This window comes from Aotus nancymaae, unplaced genomic scaffold (assembly GCF_030222135.1).
Source record: "Aotus nancymaae isolate 86718 unplaced genomic scaffold, 86718_ANA_hifiasm-v0.15.2.pri h1tg000067l, whole genome shotgun sequence".
Taxonomy (NCBI): domain Eukaryota; kingdom Metazoa; phylum Chordata; class Mammalia; order Primates; family Aotidae; genus Aotus; species Aotus nancymaae.
Window position 1 is genome coordinate 7,420,081 of NW_026988482.1, and position 19,803 is coordinate 7,439,883.

A 19,803-nucleotide genomic window follows, 5' to 3' on the forward strand; every position below is an offset into this window, starting at 1 on the left:
AAACAAGAATCCATTTTCAAAGGAAACGGAGGTTTTCAAAAAGCGAATGGACTGGGGTAGTACTGTGTGATTTTTAAATTTAATTACCCATGTTAAAAAATAGGGGATTTAGGCCAGCCACAGTGGCTCAGGCCTGTAATCCCAGCAGTTTGGGAGGCTGGGGTGGGTGGATCATGAGGTCAGGAGTTCGAAACCAGCCTGACCAACATGGTGAAACCCGTCTCTGCTAGAAATACAAAAATTAGCCAGGTGTGATGGCAGGCGCCTGTAATCCCAGCTACTCAGGAGGCTGAGGCAGGAGAATGGCTTGAACCTGGGAGGCGGAGGTTGCAGTGAGCCAAGATCACACAATTGCACTTTAGCCTGGGAGACAGAGTGAGACTCCTCAAAAGATAAAAAGGGAGGCAGGAATCCAATGAAGTGGAGAATAGCAGTTACTTTGAACAATAAACTAGCAGGAATATTATTTGTGAAGTTCCAGGCAGGCTGGCTTCCTTGGTGAAGCAGTTCACCAGAGTAACAAGACGAATATTGGAGTCAGCAAAGCAGAATTCTGACCCTCGCTGGGCCATATTGGGCAAGTTGCTTGGTCTCTCTGAACCTCAGATTCTCCACTAACAAAATGAGGTAGATGATGATACTAATATTTCTCACCTGCATTTTGTTGTTGAGAGGATTTAAAATACCAAGGAAGGATCAGTAAATGGCAGCTAAGACTGTGCCGTTAAGAGATGGCTGAGTCTTGTTCTTAACTCAGAATTCAAAGTAGGCGTGCCTGACCTCAGGACCGCACAGCACAGAAGACTCACACTTACAGAACGTGGCTGTAAATGGGGGGTCCTGGGTTATATTTTCCGATCCACTGTGGGGACCTTAAACCTTCTCTGTTCAGGCCTTTAATAAATGGTTTAATTTGTGCACTGGATAGTTCAACACTATTTTTTTTTCTTTTTCTTTTTCTTTTCTTTGCCCCAGCCTGTGAAAAGGGACAGGGTTGGGCTAAGGGAACGTTGAAGTATTGCATTCCTCTGTCAGAAGCTTGAAAACCCTGCAATCAAACCCGAGGCCCTATTCGGAAACAAGTGTATCCGATGACAGCTTATTATGGAAGGTTCTGAACTTCTAAGAATTCCTTCGTAGGAAACAAACAAAATACAAAGATATCCTCCTAATTTTTTGCTACTTGGAATTTTGTTTTTCTTCCTCACGTCTCCCAGCCATTCTGCATGTTTGTTAAAATGTAGGCACACAGGATCCCTGGCGTGTGATATTTGGGTGGGCAGAAGCCTAGTTCAGTTGGTCAGCGAGGCAGACAAGATGTGGTTTAACACACACGTTGCTGGAAGCTGGGACTTCTCCCTCATTAGTTCAACATGGGCATGAAGTAAAGATTTCTGGTATGTGTGCCTGTGTGTCTGTGATCACCTATCATGTCTGGGGTCCTGATGGGCCCCCAGGCAAGTTTGATTTACATTATCTTCAAGCGGGAGACTTGTCATCCAGTTTTCATTCACCCTTCTCTCTGGGCAGGAAAGAGCTCCGTTTTTCCTGCTCCAGAGAGGACGTTTTATTTTTGTAGTTCTTTGAAGAGTGTGTGTGTGGTGGGGTGAGTGTGTATATGGGAGATCTAAGCACCAGGCTGAAGGCAGCTCTGTGTATCTTTGCAACAGATTAGAACATATTCACATTTTATTTGCTCACAGAACAAATATTTCCCTTGGAATGAGACCGAGGCAGTGGAGCAGGACTAGGCAGGACCAGACACCAAAGAATGGCCCCCAGGCCCCATGCCGGGCCTGGTCAACGCCTGCACAATTGGTTCCAGAAGACTGCTTCTCCCCACTAGCTGCATTGAGGCACTGTAGACACATACGGCTGATTAGCTGAGTCATTTATCGATTCAGGAATATTTATCAAGCCCCAACAATGTACCAAACACTGTGCTGGTTACAGAAGTAAAGAGAGAAACACATTCTGTCCTCAAGGGGCTCCTAATCAAGTAGGAGAGATAAGCAGTGTCTGTCTATTTATGAATCACATCAAGATGACAAAGATGAGGCTTCAGAACCCAGCAGACAAAGCGTTTGAGGTAGGTCATCATTCTGTGTGTTGCGGGGTGTGTGGGCAGGGTGAGGTGTGTGTGGGGGGTGTGAATGTGGTGTGTATGCACCTCGGTGTGTGTGGGAGTGTGTGTGGTGTGGGGAGTGTGTTTGTGTATGGGAGTGTGTGTATGTAGTGACAGGTGAATATGTGTGTGGGTATGGTAGTGATGGGGGTAGGTGTTTAGTGTGTTGAGAAGTGTGTGTGGGTATAGGGGTGTTTATGTATAGTAAGTGGTGGTGGTGACTGTGTATGTGGTGTGGGGAGTGTGTATGGGAGTGTGTGTGAGGTGGGGAGTGTGTAAGGGAGTGTGTCTAGTGAATGGTGGTGGTGAATGTGAGTGTGTAGTGGTGATGGTGGTGTTTGTGTGGTGTGTGTGATGGGAAGAGTGTGTAAGGGTGTGTGTGTAGTGAGTGTGGTGGTGAATGTGTATGTGTAGGGGTGATGGTGGTGGTGGTGTGTGATGTGTCTGTGTGATGGGGAGTGCGTGTATGGGAGTGTGTGTGGTGAGTGGTGGTGAATGTGTGTAGTGGTGATGGTGTTGGTGTGGTGGGGAGTGTGTATGGGAGTGTGTGTATGGGAGTGTGTGTGGTGAGTGTTGGTGGTGAATATGTGTAGTGGTGGTGGTGTTTGTGTTTGTGTGGTGTGATGTAGTGTGTGTGTGATGGGGAGTGTGTATGGGAGTGCATGTGGTGAGTGGTGGTGGTGAATGTGTGTAGTGGTGATGGTGGTGGTGGTGTGGGGTGTATGTGTGATGGGGAGTGTGTGTATGTGAGTGTGTGTAGTGAGTGGTGGTGGTGAATGTGTGTAGTGGTGATGGTGGTGGTGTGGGGTGGGGAGTGTGTGTATGTGTGTGTGTAGTGATTGGTGGTGGTGAATGTGTGTAGTGGTGGTGGTGGCGTGGGGTGGGGAGTGTGTGTATGTGTGTGTAGTGAGTGGTGGTGGTGAATGTGTGTAGTGGTGGTGGTGGCGTGGGGTGGGGAGTGTGTGTATGTGTGTGTAGTGAGTGGTGGTGGTGAATGTGTGTAGTGGTGATGGTGGTGGTGTGGGGTGGGGAGTGTGTGTATGTGTGTGTGTAGTGAGTGGTGGTGGTGAATGTGTGTGTGTGTAGTGGTGATGGCGGTGGTGATGTAGGGGGTGTGTGTGATGGGGAGTGTGTGTACGTGTGTGTGTAGTGAGTGGTGGTGGTGAATGTGTGTGTGTAGTGGTGATGGTGGTGGTGTGGGGGGTGTGTGTGATGGGGAGTGTGTGTACGTGTGTGTGTAGTGAGTGGTGGTGGTGAATGTGTGTGTGTAGTGGTGATGGTGGTGGTGTGGGGGGTGTGTGTGATGGGGAGTGTGTGTACGTGAGTGTGTGTGTAGTGAGTGGTGGTGGTGAATGTGTGTCTGGTAGTGATGGGGGAGGGTGGTGTGTGTGCACATGTGGACGTTGGTTTAGACAGAGGCAGAAATGAGGTGGCAGATCTTCCCGATGGTGACGGGGAGGAGGGGTGGTCACAGGGCGCGAGGAGGGCCGGCAGGCAGACGGCTGAGCTAGCGGAGGCTTGGACATGAGGCAGCTCCACAGGGGATGTGCAGGGGGCGTGAGTGGTGGGAGGTGAGCTAGGAAGGCGTTTTAATGTTGACACCTAATCAAAACAATGGCAGTTCTGCAGCTGTTCCTCTTCTTAAGCTCCTGTGAGGATTTTGGGTTAGAAGCGCGGTGTTCTTCTCTGCCAGCCGAAGCACGCTAGCGCTGGGGCCTCCACTCTGGGAAGGGCCTCGCGGCGGAATCTCTGAGCATTTACCGGGCTCCTTCTCTACCTGGGTTGCTGCATCAGGAACAGTTCTGAGAGTTTCCAGCCTCCTGAGCTTGCGGAATAGCAAAGGTGGGTTCTACTGGACTTGGGGCAGAGGGGGTTTAAATGTGAGAATCCCTGAGGCAAATGTTAGAAGAAAGGGGAGTGCAGCAAGGCAGGGGGGGCTCCAGCTGGCTCACAATGCATGGCTGCCTGGCTAGATCCGCGCGTGTAGAGCTGTTTAACTATCGAATAAGGGACTAGGCGCGGTGGCTCTCGCCTGTAATCCCAGCACTTTGGGAGGCCAAGGCGGGAGGATCACCTGCGGTCGGGAGTTCGAGACCAGCCTGACTAACTTGGTAAAACCCTGTCTCTACTAAAAATACAAAAATTAGCTGGTATGATGTCGGGCACCTGTAATCCCAGCTGCTCGGGAGGCTGAGGCAGCAGAATCGCTTGAACCTGGGAGAGCCGAGATCGTGCCATTGCACTCCAGCCTGGGCGATAAGAGTGAAACTCCATCTTAAAAAAAGAAAACAAGTAAGGAGGCAGAGGGCAGGAGCTGACTTTCTTCCTCAAATTTTGGTTTGCTTTTTATTATTTTCCCCTTTCTGGATAGGGTCAAAGCTGCCTCATGATGAAGTGCTGGCCAGATAAGAATGATTTATTTCCATTTTACTAGACAGGGACTGGAAACACAGAGTCTAAGGTTTGCAACATATTGGTCATATTGTCTCAGGTCGTTTTGGTGCTTACCTGTTTCTGGTATCATTCGCATTTTACAAAAGGGGAAATGAGGGCTAAGAGCGGTAAAGTCATTAGCACAAAACCACTCAATCTCTGCAGTGAGCTCCTCATCACCGACCGTCTAACTGAAATTTCAACTCAAGACTGTTTGGCACCAAAGACCATGTGTTTGTCATAATGCTTCCTGAAGTTTACGAGGAGCATGGTTTGGCTAAATGCTGGTGGGTTTTATCATTACATAGGCGTAGGTCTAAACCCAAGTTCTCCCCTTTGCTGGTTAGGTATGTGACCTTGTATTCTTTCCTTCCTTGGTCCCTCGTCAAGTGTTAATTGAAGGCCTATTATATCCGTGTCAAGTGCTCTGCTGGGGTCTGGGAATATGCCAGCTAACTTCATAGTCCTTGCCCACCCAGGGCGTCCAGTCGGATGAATAATGCAGACTGAAATAGACAAGTACAATGTTGTTTGAGAAGTGCTTTGATGGGAAGCCTCAGGTGCTCTGGGATCACCTCTAGGCGATCTCTGTCCAATACAATAGCTACTAACCACAGCCCAATGCCATCAGTGTAAAATACAGGCAGGATTTTGAAGACCTAGTACAAAAAATAATGTTAAGCACCTCGTTAATACTGTCTTATATTGATTACATGTTGAAATGATTATTTTTGGGATACTTGGAGTTTAAAACTACTTTATTCAAATTAATTTCATCTATTCCTTTTTATTTTTTTATATGTGGCTGTTAGAAAATTTAAAATTACTCTGGGCATGGTGGCTCACGCCCATAATCCCAGCACTTTGAGAGGCTGAGATGGGCAGATCATTTGAAATCTGGAGTTTGAGACCAGCCTGACCAACATGGTGAACCCCCCCGTCTTTATTAAAAATATTAAAAAATTAGCTGGGCGTGATGGCACGCATTTATAGTCCCAGATACTCGGGAGGCTGAGGCAGGGGAATCGCTTGAACCCAGGAGGTGGAGGTTGCAGTGAGCTGAGATTACACCACTGTCTTCTAGCCTGGGCGACAGAGCGAGCCTCCATCTCAAAAAAAGGAAAAAAACAAAATTTAAACTTACGTATGTGGCTCACCTTATGTTTCTAATGAACAGCGGTGTTGTGGAAGAATAAAAGCATGGGACGACAGTGCCTATCTTAATGCAACAATCAGCGGACGTTTATCCTGTGATCTCCCCAGGAAGGCACACAAGAGAGACTTAACAAGTAGGAGCTTCTCTCCCTCCACACGTGGTTTAAGAGGCTGTTGTTTATTGCGGGACCCTCAGTCCTCTGGTACTGTGGAGAAGGTATCAAGTGACATGGCTGCAAAGCTTGTTCAGTCCCCTTGAGGATTCCTTTGGGTCCTCTATCTCGAGAAGTAGCTGTTGTAACCCACCTCCCCCATGGCCCCCGAAACACCCATGGCTGAGAGTCAGATGAGATCAATGTTGCTTGTTGCCATGGTCCCTAGGCATCTTTACTTTTCTTTATTTTAGCAGAAGGAAGTCTTGTTACATGTTTGAGGAGAGTCTGATTTTCAATATCTTCATTGGATTAAAAAAGACAAGGCGCATTGGGTTAATGATAAGGCCTTTTCTTTTCTTTTTTTCTTTTTCTTTTTCTTTCTTTTTTTTTTTTTTATGAGATGGAGTCTTGCTCTGTCACCAGGCTGGAGTGCAGTGGCTCAATCTTGGCTCATTGCAACCTCCACCTCCCGGATTCAAGTGATTCTCCTGCCCCCGCCTCCTGAAAGCCCAGCTGATTTTTGTATTTTTAGTAGAGATAGGGTTTCATCATGTTGGCCAGGATGGTCTCTATCTCTTGACTTTGTGATCCACCCGCCTCAGGCTCTCAAAGTGTTGGGATTACGGGTGTGAGCTGCCATGCCCAGCCCATGATAAGGTCTTTTCTGCCTGTTAGATTCATAGAACTGGGAAGGGTCTTGGGAATTGACTAGTCCCACTTCTGAGCCTCCTCCTCAAAAAGTGAACCTTAGAGAAGTCAAAGGGCTTGCCTAGGGTAACAGAGCCAACCAAGGTGGTCAGCGACTGGACCCCAGTCTTTCCATCCCTGTTCCACATGCAGCCACCATTCGGCACAGCCGTTCTTTTCTGAGATGCTCCCTTTCCTGCTCCTCCTTCCCTAAGTCTCCTCCTGTTTTGTGCCTCATCCCTCTTCTGCTGCCTTCTCTCTCTCTGACCCAGTGTCTTTCCTTTAATACAACAGGCAACAGAAACAGGTGTCAAAAAGAGATAGGCAGGTTAAAGGATAGGCAGAAATTAACAAAACAAAATGGAACAGAAAAAAATCCCTAATTTTGAATAGACACGAACAAATGAAACCAGGAAGACCTTCGGTGGCCTTAATAGTGGTTCAGGGCCGGGCAAGGTGGCTCACACCTGTAATCCCAGAACTTTGGGAGGCCAAGGCGGGTGGATCACTTGAGGTCAGGATTTCAAGACCATTCTGGCCAACATGGTGAAACCCCATCTTTACTAAAAATACAAAAAATTAGCCGGGTGTGGTGGCGCATGCCTGTAATCCCAGCTACTCAGGATGCTGAGGCAGGAGAATCACTTGAACCTGGGAGGCGGAGGTTGCAGTGAGCCAAGATCACATCATTGCACTCCAGCCTGGGCAATAAAAGCAATTGTCTCAATCAATAAATGAATAAATGAATAAATAAACAAACAAATAAATAAAAGTGGTTCGGTTGAAAAGGCAGCCTGGATGTGTTTGGAGGAGCAGGGATTTGGAATTATAGGCTCAGGGCCTGAGGACTGGCCAGGAGGCCTGGGAAAGCCATAGTTTCCTCCTCTGTAGTCACCCTCACTGGGCTGTCATGAGGGGAGAATAAGAGCATGTTTCTGAAAGGGTTTTGTCGTCTCTGAGACATCATCGTCCCAGTGGTGGTTATTATCATTCGTACGGGGCTAGGAGATTTTGTTGGCCGTCAGAGCAGGATGCAATAGCAGGGTGATATGCTTGCCAAAGAAAGCTGATGTGGTATCGAGAGCAAGGGATGTGACTCTGCACTTGACCATCCGTTTCTGGGGCACTATGCTGTGCTCAGTTCCGGGAATCGCCTTTTAAAAGGGACTTTGGCAAACTGTTGATGTTCCAGAGGAAAATCGCAAGAATAGCCTAGGGTTTGAGAGTTATGACATGTAAGGCATGATTTAAGGATTTGGAGGATGTTTAGTCTGGAGGAAAAAATTCAGATTGGCTAGAACGAGGTAGCTCTTTCCAAATATCTGTAGGTTGTCCCGCAGAAGACAGGAAAGGTTCCTTCTGTGTTGCTAGTAGCCAAGCCAGGACCCAATGATGGGAGTTAAGAGGAGGCAGAGTTGGGTGCAATCGGAGCCTATCTAAAACTCAGAAAGCTGTTCCCATATGGACTTCCTGGGAAAGTAGTGAGCTGTCTGTAAGTGGAAGTCTGCAAGCAAAGGGTTGGGGAGGTGTTTGTTTATGGAGACAGGATACTCTGAAGAGAAGTCCTGCTCTGGCTGAGAGGTTAAACCAAGTGTTCTCTGTGGTCCCTCCAATTCTGAGACTACGATTATCTCCTTCTGCTCTCTCTGATCTTTCTTTCTGTTTCCCTCATGGTTTTTGATGTCTTTGTTGACTCTCTGCTCCTTCTGAGAATGCTTTAGGGTTTTAGATTCAGAAATCTTTCTTCAATCATTGATAGTCCAGCGTGATGGAAAGTAGGAAGGAGGAACATTTAAAAACAAGGCAGTGTTGTTAATTTGATGGGCACACAGTAACCTGTTAAGTGGGGGAAGAAGCAGGAACATGGTCATGTGTGTTACAGAGTCTTGTAAACACTACAGCAAATGAATAGGCACCCCTTATTCTTAGCTATTGTTCAAAATGCAAACACAACTGCTGAAGGCCTTTGTTCTTGAATGGACCAGCATTTTCCTTGTTTATACAATTCTTTTGTTAACTACAGACATTCAAGAAAAATTCTCACTATAAGAATTCTAGATCATAAACTGCTTTCCAGACTCATAATTTAAATGCTTTGCTGATTTGGTTATATCAAATTCTGTACAGGAGGTGTTTTCATGATTTCTTGACTTCAGAAAAGCTATTTTCTTGAGAAAAATATTTTTCACGCATAGTTAGTGTTGCAGCTGGGAGAGTAAGAGGCTAGCTGAATCTCTGCAGTTGAGTGGGCAGCTGAGCTATTTCCAGTATTTTGCTCTGGTCCCAAGTAGCAATTATGCATCTGTCTCACAGTGCTCCACCTCAGACGTGCCAACCATCATTTCTAAAACCTCCACCTAGACTCTAAGGCACAAAATAGAACCGAGCAGATCCAGGTGGAAGGCGGAGGGAATGGGTAGGAATGAGTAACATTTTGGTCAGGTTCCCTGAGGTCAGAGCCCTTGCCCAGCCCTGAGAATGACAGCAGAGACACGGAGGAAACTGTGGATCAGGGCATGAGTTCCAGTGCTTGGGAGCCTTGTTGGTCCACTGTGGCAGGAAGAGCCTGGAGAGAGAGCAGTTAATGGTTCTTCAGATCCGGGGGACTGGCCAGTCGGGCCAGGCTGGGCAGGGTGGTGGGGCGCTGAAAAGGCAGGAGCAATCTGTAGGAGCTGCAGCGTCCATGGTCATCCTCTGAGACTGCTGCCCTATTACAGACCCAGCCTCTGAGGCTGCTGTGTTAAACCCACATGCTCTTGCCTAGCTTCACCTTGGTGTGCCCTTGAACCCTGGGTTCGGGACAGGCTCAGCCTGGAGACCAGCAGATGGATTTGCTCTTGGATCTAAATTCTGGACAACTCTGATTGAAGCCTGCAGCCTTAATCCCCACTCATTCTTTTCTTTTTTTTTTTTTTGAGACAGAGTCTTGCTCTGTCACCCAGGCTGGAGTACAATGGTGTGATCTCGGCTCACTGCAACCTCCGCCTCCCAGGTTCAAGCGAGTCTCCTGCCTCAGCTTCCCAAGTAGCTGGGATTACAGGTACCCACCACCATGCCTGACTATTTTTTTGTATTTTTAGTAGAGATGGAGTTTTGCCATGTTGGCCAGGCTGATCTCAAACTCCTGACCTCAGGTGATCCACCTGCCTCCACCTCCCAAAGTACTGGGATTACAGGTGTGAGCCACTGTGCCCGGCTCCTACTCATTCTTTTGTTCCAGACCTGCTTCCTCACCAGTCTCTTATGTCTAATAGTGCTCTTCTGTAAGTTCTGGTTTCTGAGCTTATAGAAGTCTGGGAAAATGGAGTCTGGGAATGGATGGGACTTCTTACTGAGTCATTTTAAAACTCTGACTTGTCTCTGTCCTTCCATAGTGGTCCTCCTCTCCCTGCATGGAGTGATACAATAGTTCTCAAACTTCTGTGGGCATGAGATAGTCCCAACTTTTATGTTTTTATTTTTTGAGACAGAGTCTTGCTCTGTCACCCAGGCTGGAGTGCAGTGGCATGATCTTGGCTCACTGCAACCTCTGCCTCCTGGATTCAAGCGATTCTTCTGCCTCAGCCTCCTGAGTAGCTGGGATTACAGGCGCACACCACCGTGCCCGGCTAAGTTTTGTATTTTAGTACAGATGGGGTTTCACCATATTGGCCAGGCTGGTCTCAAACTCCTGACCTCATCATCTGCCTGCCTTGGCCTCCTAAATTGTTGGGATTACAGATGTGAGCCACCACACCTGGTGACAGCCCCAGCTTCTAAAATACCAGATTTCAGAGGCCCATTCTCAGAAATCATGATGAAGGAGGCCTGAGTGAGCCCCGGGAATCTGGAGCCCAGGTGTTTCTAATGTAAACAGTCCCTGGGCCATACTTAGAGAAACGTTAGAGGAAAGAACATGAAGTTTGGGGTCTGAGAGAGACAGAACTGGGTTACTTACTGTGTTATGCGTTGAGCAAGTTAATCACCGTTTTTGAGCCTTCTGTTTCATCATCTATAAAATGCTGACCACTTCTCAGGGGAGTTTTCAGATGTTAGTGTGAAGATGTATATAAAGTGTTTAGCTGGGGCTTATTATTTTATTTTATTTTAAGTTCTGGGATACATGTGCAGAACGTGCAGGTTTGTTACATAGGTGGTAATGGTGCCATGGTAGTTTGCTGCACCTGTCAACCTGTCATCTAGGTTTTAAGCCCAGCATGCATTAGGTATTTGTCCTAATGCTCTCCGTCCTCTTTCCCCCCACTCCCGGACAGGCCCTGGTGTATGGTGTTCCCTCCCTGTGTCCATGTGTTCTCATTGTTCAACTCGCTGGGGCTTATTAAATAGGGCTTTCGGCTGGGTGTGGTGGCTCACGCCTGTAATCCCAGCACTTTGGGAGTCCAAGGTGGGCAGATCACGAGGTCAGGAGTTCAAGACCAGCGTGACCAATACGGTGAAACCCTGTCTCTACTAAATATGCAAAAATTAGCCGGGTGTGGTGGCGTGTGCCTGTAGTCCCAGCTACTCAGGAGGCTGAGGCAGAAGAATCGCTTGAACTGGGAGGCCCCGAGGTTGCGGTAAGCCAAGATCATGCCACTGCACTCTAGTCTAGGATACAGAGGAAGATTCCGTCTCCAAAAAAAAAAAAAAAAAAAAAAAAAAATAGGGCTGTTGGCTCTCTCTCCTCCTCTTTGAACACCAGGAAAGTGGCAACAGAGAATTTCAACTCCTCCTAGACCTGACATCGGTGGTGCCTTTCTAGCAGTTGCCCCTGTGGAATGGTCACAGAAGTGTCTGGAGGGACACACACATCCCCAGTGCTCTGCCTGGACTGCCAATCCTGATTTCACAAGCAATGACATGAAAGGAACCCACCAGGAGATCAGAGGTCAGCCACTTGCTGTCATTTTTATTTTCAGTAAACGACAGAGTCAGGACACACACAATTTACACATTTACAGTGCATTAGAGAACAATTCCACGGCACTCTATGCAGGCAGATGAACGGGCTCGAGCAGGTAACACTGTTACAGAGCAACACGTTAGGGTGGCGGAGGCAGTGGACGTGGAAGAGCAAGGAAGCATCTGGATCTGGGTCCTGTGCTGCTAGTTAGCTACCGCCGCAATCGTGGCTGGTAAAGTCTGCATTCCTGCAGTGCAGCTGAAGTGTGTTAGGACCTTTAGCTTCAACCTGTGCCCAGGGTCACCCTCAATACTGAGGTTTAGCTGAGTTCCCTAAGTGGAAGCAGTGCTTTCTGCTGTGGGATTGAATTCTCTCCCAGCACACTGGCAATTCAAGAGGGCAAAAGAGGTTCGATGCATGGAAGGGAAGATGCTTACACGTCAGGGTTCAGGTGTGTGTCTGTGTCAGTGTGTGTGTGGGTGTGTGTAGAGGTGGAGAGCTTACCTAAGAGTTTCTTTGTAGTGTTTCTTTCATGTCGGACCCCCGACGCCTCCCAGTTGGCTGATTTCTGAGAAGGAAAGTAGATTCTTTTTTTTTTTTTTGAGATGGAGTCTTGCTCTGTCACCCAGGCTGGAGTACAGTGGCACGATCTCGGCTCACTGCAACCTCCGCCTCCTGGGTTCAAGTGATTCTCCTGTCTCAGCCTCCCAAGGAGGAGCTGGGACTACAGGCCCCTGTCACCACGCCCAGCTAATTTTTTTGTATTTTTAGTAGAGATGGGGTTTCACCATATTGGCCAGGCTGGTCTTGAACTCCTGACCTTGTGATCTGCCCACCTCGGCCTCCCAAAGTGCTGAGATTACAGGTGTGAGCCACCGTACCGGCCAGAAAGTAGATTCTTGGCAGAGGGGTTAGGAGTGGCCCTCCTGGGTCAGCAGGGCTTGGAGAAGCCTTAGGCCTAGTGGGAAACCCCTGAGGACAAAGACCCCACCTCCTCTCCCATGGCTGCAGCATTCACCCAAGGTGAAGCAAGATCGCTGTAGCAGGAAGGTCTTTAGAGCACCCCCTTGTTAGACAGATAGAGGAAAATAAGTCCCAGAAGCATATTGGATGTGTCCAGGAGCACGTAAACGAGCCAGGACTAAAGCCACTCCCTGTGCCGCTCGTCTTCCCAGACAGGGCTTGATGCCTTATCCCATCATGGGATGTGGAATGACTCCCTTCCACAGCAGCCTCTATGGAGCATTGGGCAGACTTCCCCAAGACAGAAGGTTCTTACTTGTTTTCTACAGAGAGATAAAATCATCCGTCAGAAACCACTTAGCAATGGCTTCTTGGGATTATGACTACTTGCTAATAATAACACTGTCTCTGAGGTACCCACCGAACTTTGAGGTCGACAGAACAGAGAAGCGTAAAAGCATAAAACCTCTTTCCATTCTGTGGAAGAGGACAGCTGTGCTGTAAGCTGGGTCAGCAACTTGCTGTGACTCCTGTTCTCTTTAGCTGTCTGCCTCTTGCCACCTGAAGAAGGAAGAAAGAAATGCTGCAGGTTTTGAAATCTGCCTCGTTGTCGAGTGACCCACACACTAGACCACACTGTCTCTATTGAGACTGTAGACTACCTCGGCAGGTTAGCACAGAACAGAAAGGGTAACATCTGGGGCGTCAGGCCCTGTCCAGGTGTACACCTGCCTTGCCTCGTATCTGGGGTCCTGGGAGAGTTGTTCTAAAGGCGTTTTTTATATGCTGATGGAAGAACCAGTACTGAATGACTGCCATTTGTTAGTTAGCTATAATCAACAGAGACAGACATTGTGCTGTGCTTTCTACCAACTCTGCATAAAAGGTTGGACTTGGCTGGGCTTGGTGGCTCACGCCTGTAATCTCAGCACTTTGGAAGGCCGAGGCTGGTGGATCACCTGAGGTCGGGAGTTTGAGACCAGGCTGACCAACATGGAGGAAACCACATCTCTACTAAAAATACAAAATTAGTGTGGTGGCGCATGCCTGTAATCCCAGCTACTCGTGAGGCTGAGGCAGGAGAATCGCTTGAACCTGGGAGGTGGAGGTTGCTGTGAGCTGGAATTGCGCCATTGCACTTCAGCCTGGGCAACAAGAGCAAAACAGCGTCTCCAAAATAAATAAATAAATAAAAGATTGGACTTGATAACATTTAAGGAAGGGCCTTTCCAACCTAAGGGGGCTATGATTTTAGAACTCCTTGCTCCGTGGACTTTTCATGTTAATGGAGATAGTTTGTTAGGAACTGTAAGTCCAGCAGGGTTCTGCTTCTGGGTTTTTGGGTATTTATTTTGTTTTTGTTGACTTTACAGAAGCCAAACCCACCTAACTGCCACAGCCTCTAGTCCATTCTGTGTTCCTGATTCTGTTGTTTTTACACTGAAACTATTATCCTCATGGCCTGAGATGTTCCCCTGTGTCAACAGTTCTATCTCACAAGGTGCTTTATGGCTCTGATATGACTCAAGAGGTAAAGAGAAAAAGAAGAGTAGTAGTGAACGGAGGGGTTTAAGTTAGACATTGGGGCCATTGGTTTTCTTTTGAGATGGAGTCTTGCTCTGTCACCCAGGCTGGAGTGCAGTGGCGCCAACTCAGCTCACTGCAACCTTTACCTCCTGGGTTCAAGCAATTCTCCTGCCTCAGCCTCCTGAGTAGCTCAGATTACAGGTTTCACCATGTCAGTCAGGCTGGTCTCAATCTCCTGACCTCGTGATCCGCCCCCCTTGGCCTCCCAAAGTGCTGGGATTACAGGCGTGAGCCACAGTGCCCAGCCCTGAGGCCAGTTTTTTGTGGGAGAAGTTTGAGAGGCTGGAGTGCATCCTGAAACTGGGCTTGGATGATGCCCTCTGATCTTTCTTGGGCCTTTTAAGCACAGGTTTGCCTGGAGGTAACAAAGTGAGCAGTTGGCCCCTTAAAATCCTTTTCTAATCCTCCGATTTTATGTATGAACATTCTAAAAATAGAACCATGCTGGGGTGCAGTAGGCTGTGGAGAGCGAAGGAAAATATCATGAAAATAAAAGAAAAAAGTAGAAGAAGCAGGCTCTGGGTGTGGGTAGAGGTTGAGAGAAGCAGAATGTGATAGGAAAAGATGGAGAAAAAGTAGGAGAACTGCATTGCGACATGTTAAGAGATTAGGGTGCTTTTTTTTTTTGAGACAGAGTCTTGCCTAAGCCTCCTGAGTAGCTGGGACTACAGGCGTGCATCACCACACCCAGCTAATTTTTGTATTTTTAGTAGAGACGGGGTTTCACTTTGTTAGCCAGGCTGGTCTTGAACTCCTGACCTCAGGTGATCCTCCCACTTTGGCCTCCCAAAGTGCTAGGATTACAGGCATGAGCCACTGCGCACAGCCCAGGTAGTCATTCTTTAAAAACAAAATATTTACAGATGAATCCATTAGTAAATGTGTGAATCATCCTATCCAGCCCCATTTTACACGTGGGGAGAATGAGCTATAATATGACGTCCCTATTGCCAGTTGGTATGAAGGGAGGTGCTAGCATTGACCTTGACCAGCGTTGGAGAGGAGTCCAATGCTGAGCGGAGAGTGAAGAGCACATTGCCCTGACTGAGGATGTGTGAGCAGGAAGTGCTCTCAGGACGTGGCTTCGAAGCTCAGGACGAGAATGGGCAGGGCTAAGGCCTCGCGTCTTCCTTCCCTGGCCCTACCTCAGAGCCCCCAGTCCCGGAGTGACCAAGGTGGCAGGAGGAGCTAGGCACTGCAAGGGGCCTATGCATTTTCTTTCCTTTCCTCAGTGGCGGGAGGAGAACCAAATCCTGTCATAAAACCGTCCCTTCTCCTCTTGGGAGCCATGCAAAATGTCTGCTGAATTTGGAAGTTGGGCTCATGCATGGCCTTTCCTTGCTTTTACTCTTTCCTCCTTACTCTGAGTTCCTGAGTGCGGTTTCCAGAAGTTTCTCTCCTCATTTGAGAAAATGGAGTTTGGGAATGGATGGGACTTCTTGCCAAGTCAGTCGGAGGCAGGATGGATTTCCTGCAGATGACCTACCTTTGCGACTATCTGACAGATTTCCCTAAATGTCCTTTTCTTTCCCCTTTGGGGGAAGATGGGAATTTGCATTGATTAGGTTGGTGCAAAGGCAATTGCAGTTTTTGCCATTAAAAGTATAAGCAAAACAGCAATTGCTTTTGCTCCAGCCTAATATTTTGTCTCTCCCTCTGCCCTAGTCTCTGCTTACAAACATCTCAGAAGGGACCCTCGAGCTGGAGTCCTCCAAAATGTCACAGAGGTGTGGCTCCCAGCTTCCACTCTGTTTCTATCTGTGCTCCTCATTCACTGATGAGTCCATTAGTAAATGTGTGAATCATCCTACCCAGCCCTATTTTACATGTGGGGAAAGTGAGCTGTAATATGACTTGCCCACGTTCCTATTGCCAGTTGGTATCAAGGGAAGCACTAGGGTTGACCTTGACCAGCGTTGGAGAGAGGTCCAATGCTGAGCGGAGGGAGAAGGGCACATTTCCCTGACCAAGGATGTGTAGGCAGAAAGTGCCATCAGGACGTGGCTTCGCAGCTCAGGAAAGAGACTGAGAACGGGCAGTGCTGTGTGACCCACAGCCTTGTGGCCTCATCACAGAAAACAGCCAAGTGAAGGGGGCTCAGCATATTCAAGTAAGCTTTGTCTTTTGAATTCTTATTTTCCCCCTTAGGAAGCTGGGCCTCTTTTAATCACTGGGAAATAGGAAGAAACTTTGTGCTTCCTCTTCCCTACTATAAAATGACTGATGAACGGTAGTACAAATAGGCCTCTCTGTTCTGAGGAGACAGAGAAACAAAAAATCATATTGCCTAGGCAAAACAAGTGCAAGTGTGCAGAGACCTAGCCCAGCATCCGTCTCTGGGAAGGCCTGCCAAGAGCTCTTATATAAGCTGCAGTGAGCTCATGCGTTTGATCAGCAGATCCCGGGTTTCAGGGCCAGGGGTTAGGCTGGAGGAGGGAGCTTAGAAGAGACTGTGTTCTTCCAAAGAGGGAGCGATCTGGGAAGAAAACATGTTCCTACACTCAGAATGATGGAAGCAATTTTCATCTCTGTGCCAGTCAACATAGACTTCCATTTCTCATGGTGTCACTGTCAGGGGAAGAGAAGGTGATGCTTGGTGTTATGAACTCTATGGTGTGAGGAAAGGGGTGGTGAAGGGAGGGATGGTGTTTAATGATTCAAAAATGGGTAGATGTGTGCTTGGGATATGGATAAGAAAGCGTTCCTCTTGATGTGTAGGAAGTCAGGTAGGTGCCCATTTAGCTCCACCATGCCTAGGCTGGGAATCTATCAGGCCTTGGTTTCTAGTTATTGCCTCTCCCTTAGGCTGTGCTTAAAAGGGGAAACTCATTTCATTCATTGATGGAGACCAGCTGAATATTCTGGCACCTGCTATCACTCACTTTGCGTGCTTTTCTTTTGTTTGGCAGAATCACTGAGCTGGTAGACCTTTGCAAGCAAACTCACCACCCACCTGCCCACCATCTTGTCTGGAATACATGCAGCCAGCCCACCCTGCTCCTGGCAGCTAAGCACAGAACAAGTGGAATGATCCCTGCTTTCCTTACATTTTGCCCACTGAAAATTCTCTCTGACCCTGCGTAAATGAGCCGACGCTTTTCAACCAGGCTTCCCAGATGCTCTCTCGGGGGTTGACACACTTCCAGCTCAGTCCTGCCCTAGTGAGGGGGAGTATCTGTACTTCACAGCAGTCTACCCACTCGCTGAGTCTAGCTTCCTATTTTTCACATGATGGGGCAATAACTGTAACTGTTTTTTAGCCGAATAAATAAATCTGCAGACATGATGGTCTATTGTTTTACCTATTCAAAATAATATTGTGCCCAGCCGCTCTGTGACTACTAATGCTTTAAACAGTTATTTCAGAATTAAGAACATGCATTTTTCGGGTGAATTTCTTTCTTTTTTTTTTTGGTTTTTGAAATGGAGTTTTGCTCTCAGGTTGGAGTGTAGTGGCATGATCTCGGCTCACTGCAACCTCTGCCTCCCGAGTTCAAGCAATTCTCCTGCCTCAGCCTCCCGAGTAGCTGGGATTACAGGTGCCTGCCACCATGCCTGGCTAATTTTTTTTTTTTTTAAATTAAAGACAAGGGTTTTACTATATTAGGCCAGGCTGGTCTTGAACTCCTGACCTTAGGTGACCCATCTGCCTCTGCCTCCCAAAGTGCTGGGATTATAAGTGTGAGCCACCATGCCCGGACTTTCAGGTGAATTTTTAACTCCTCCAAGTGTTTCACATTTTCTCTCTGGCATCATTAGTGCTTATAACACTTCCCAATTTAGTGTCTTTGGAGAATTTAGTTCATGGACTGTTTGCTTTTCTGTTTCTAGAAGAATCAGGAATGTTTCAAATACAGCTAAGACTGTCTTTGGTTCCACCCAGCACTTTTTCCTCATTAGCGATGGTAATGTCCTGATTAATTTGTATTTGGGAACAACTGGGCTTAGTTAGTTCAGAAACAACAGAGCTCATATGCACCATACCTCGAAACCCTCCTTCAGCAACACCGATGATACAACTTTCAACACTTAAGAGAGAATCTTGCGTGATGATGTATACTTAAGTATTCTGGTGTGAGATGTCATGATACCTACAACTTACTAAAAAAAAAAAATAGCCAGGCATGGTGGCTCACTCCTGTAACCCCAGCACTTTGGGAGGCTGAGGTGGGTGGATCACCTGAGATTGGGAGTTTGAGACCAGCCTGACCAACATGGAGAAACCCCGTCTCTAATAAAAATACAAAATTATCTGGGTGTGGTGGCACATGCCTGTAATCTCAGCTACGTGGGAGGCTGAGGCAGGAGAATTTTGCTTGAACCTGGTAGTTGGAGGTGCAGTGAGCCGAGATTGTGCCATTGCACTCCAGCTTGGGCAACAAGAGTAAAACTGTCTCAAAAAAAAAAAAAAAAGAAAAAGAAAAAATATATTCAACAGAAAAAGATGAAACAGGGCAAAATGTTATCAACTGTTAAATGTAAGCAATGGGTACAGGCTGCTCATTATACTCAGGGCTGTACTTTTTGTATGTTTGAGCATTTTCATAAAAGAAATTATTCCCAGCTGTTCTAATTTCAGGAGGCATATTTAACCTGTGGGGGCTTGGGGAGGTCGACGAGGAGCAGATGGAAGGCAGGAATTGCTTAGTTCTTCAAGGCCTATTATCATTACCTTCATTCCTGGTGGTAGCAGAGTATGACAATAGCAAACCCAAACAGCAGTTCAGTGACACCTCCGTTATCAACACCCTCCAGGCAAGTGTGGTTCTCTGAGTTAAAAGATCTGGTTCTCAATCCCTTTACTTCAAGGATGTTGGGGAGAGAGGAAATATTCACCTGGAAAGCTTTTCTTCCCTTGAAGATCATGCCATTTTCTGGTAACTGATTGGTACCAGTTTTCTTAAAAAAATACAAAAGACAAAAAAGTTCATTAATTACTTCAAAAGTACTGTTGTTTAGTCCCTCAACAGAAAATGCAAACTTTCTAGAATCTTCTTCCGGATTGCCGGTTATATTGTGGGGTCTTAAAGTTCATTTCATTTCCTATTATCTAGGGTAAAAATAAATTATTATTTTTATTATTCCTCACCTTGTAATTCCTCCTAAGATTTCATTTTAAAAAGATTTTTGCTTTTTGGAGAGTAAAAATGCTCATTTTTTTTTTTTGTATTATTACTCCAGGCAGTATTTTTTATCCCGAATGATGATTCATCCGACAGGTTTTTAAAAGGCCACTTCAACTCTCCACTCCACCTTTTGATATGTTACTAAATTCTGGTATTTGACGACCTGACCTTATTTCTTTTGCCCCTGATCTTTAGTATGGTTTCTGCATATCTTTAAGATGCTCTTTAATACTATGTGAATACTGTGATCTGGCTGAGTTTTCACCAGGTGTCCACTGTCGTCCATCTTGTCTCAAGTAGTGCCTTAGGATATAGCCCAGCTGGTGCCTGGGAGCGAGGACCTGGGAAGGCAGGAGGAGGCTGAGATGGGCCTCCTGCTGCTCAGTATGCCCCTGCACCCAGACCTGTGAATGCTATTTTCCGTTCCAGCCCTGTGGAAGAGGGAGGAGAGGGACTTGGGTTTCCAGTTTGAGAAGGGAGTAAGTCATACGTAGGGGATTAGTTTCGGGGTAGTAAATCCCTGTCCATTCCTGAGGCTCAGAGGAATTGGTCATGCTACTGCAGGCACAGACTTGGACTTTGAAGGCAGATACTGACAGATCTGAACCTGGATCTGTCACTGTGAGATTTGCTCTGTTTCTCAGTTTTCCTCACTTGTCAAATAGAGAACCACCCAGCAGCAAGTAACTT

General features: G+C 47.1%; 1 long non-coding RNA gene across 1 annotated transcript; it reads right to left on the reverse strand.

The window, feature by feature from the left end:
- Nucleotides 1-11,430: 11,430 nt before the first annotated feature.
- On the reverse strand, nucleotides 11,431-19,493 carry LOC105729878 (uncharacterized). The gene is made up of 3 exons (XR_001110331.2): nucleotides 18,660-19,493; nucleotides 12,822-12,961; nucleotides 11,431-12,723 (listed from the first exon to the last, which is right to left on the reverse strand). It is a non-coding gene; the product is annotated as an uncharacterized LOC105729878 (long non-coding RNA).
- Nucleotides 19,494-19,803: the final 310 nt, after the last annotated feature.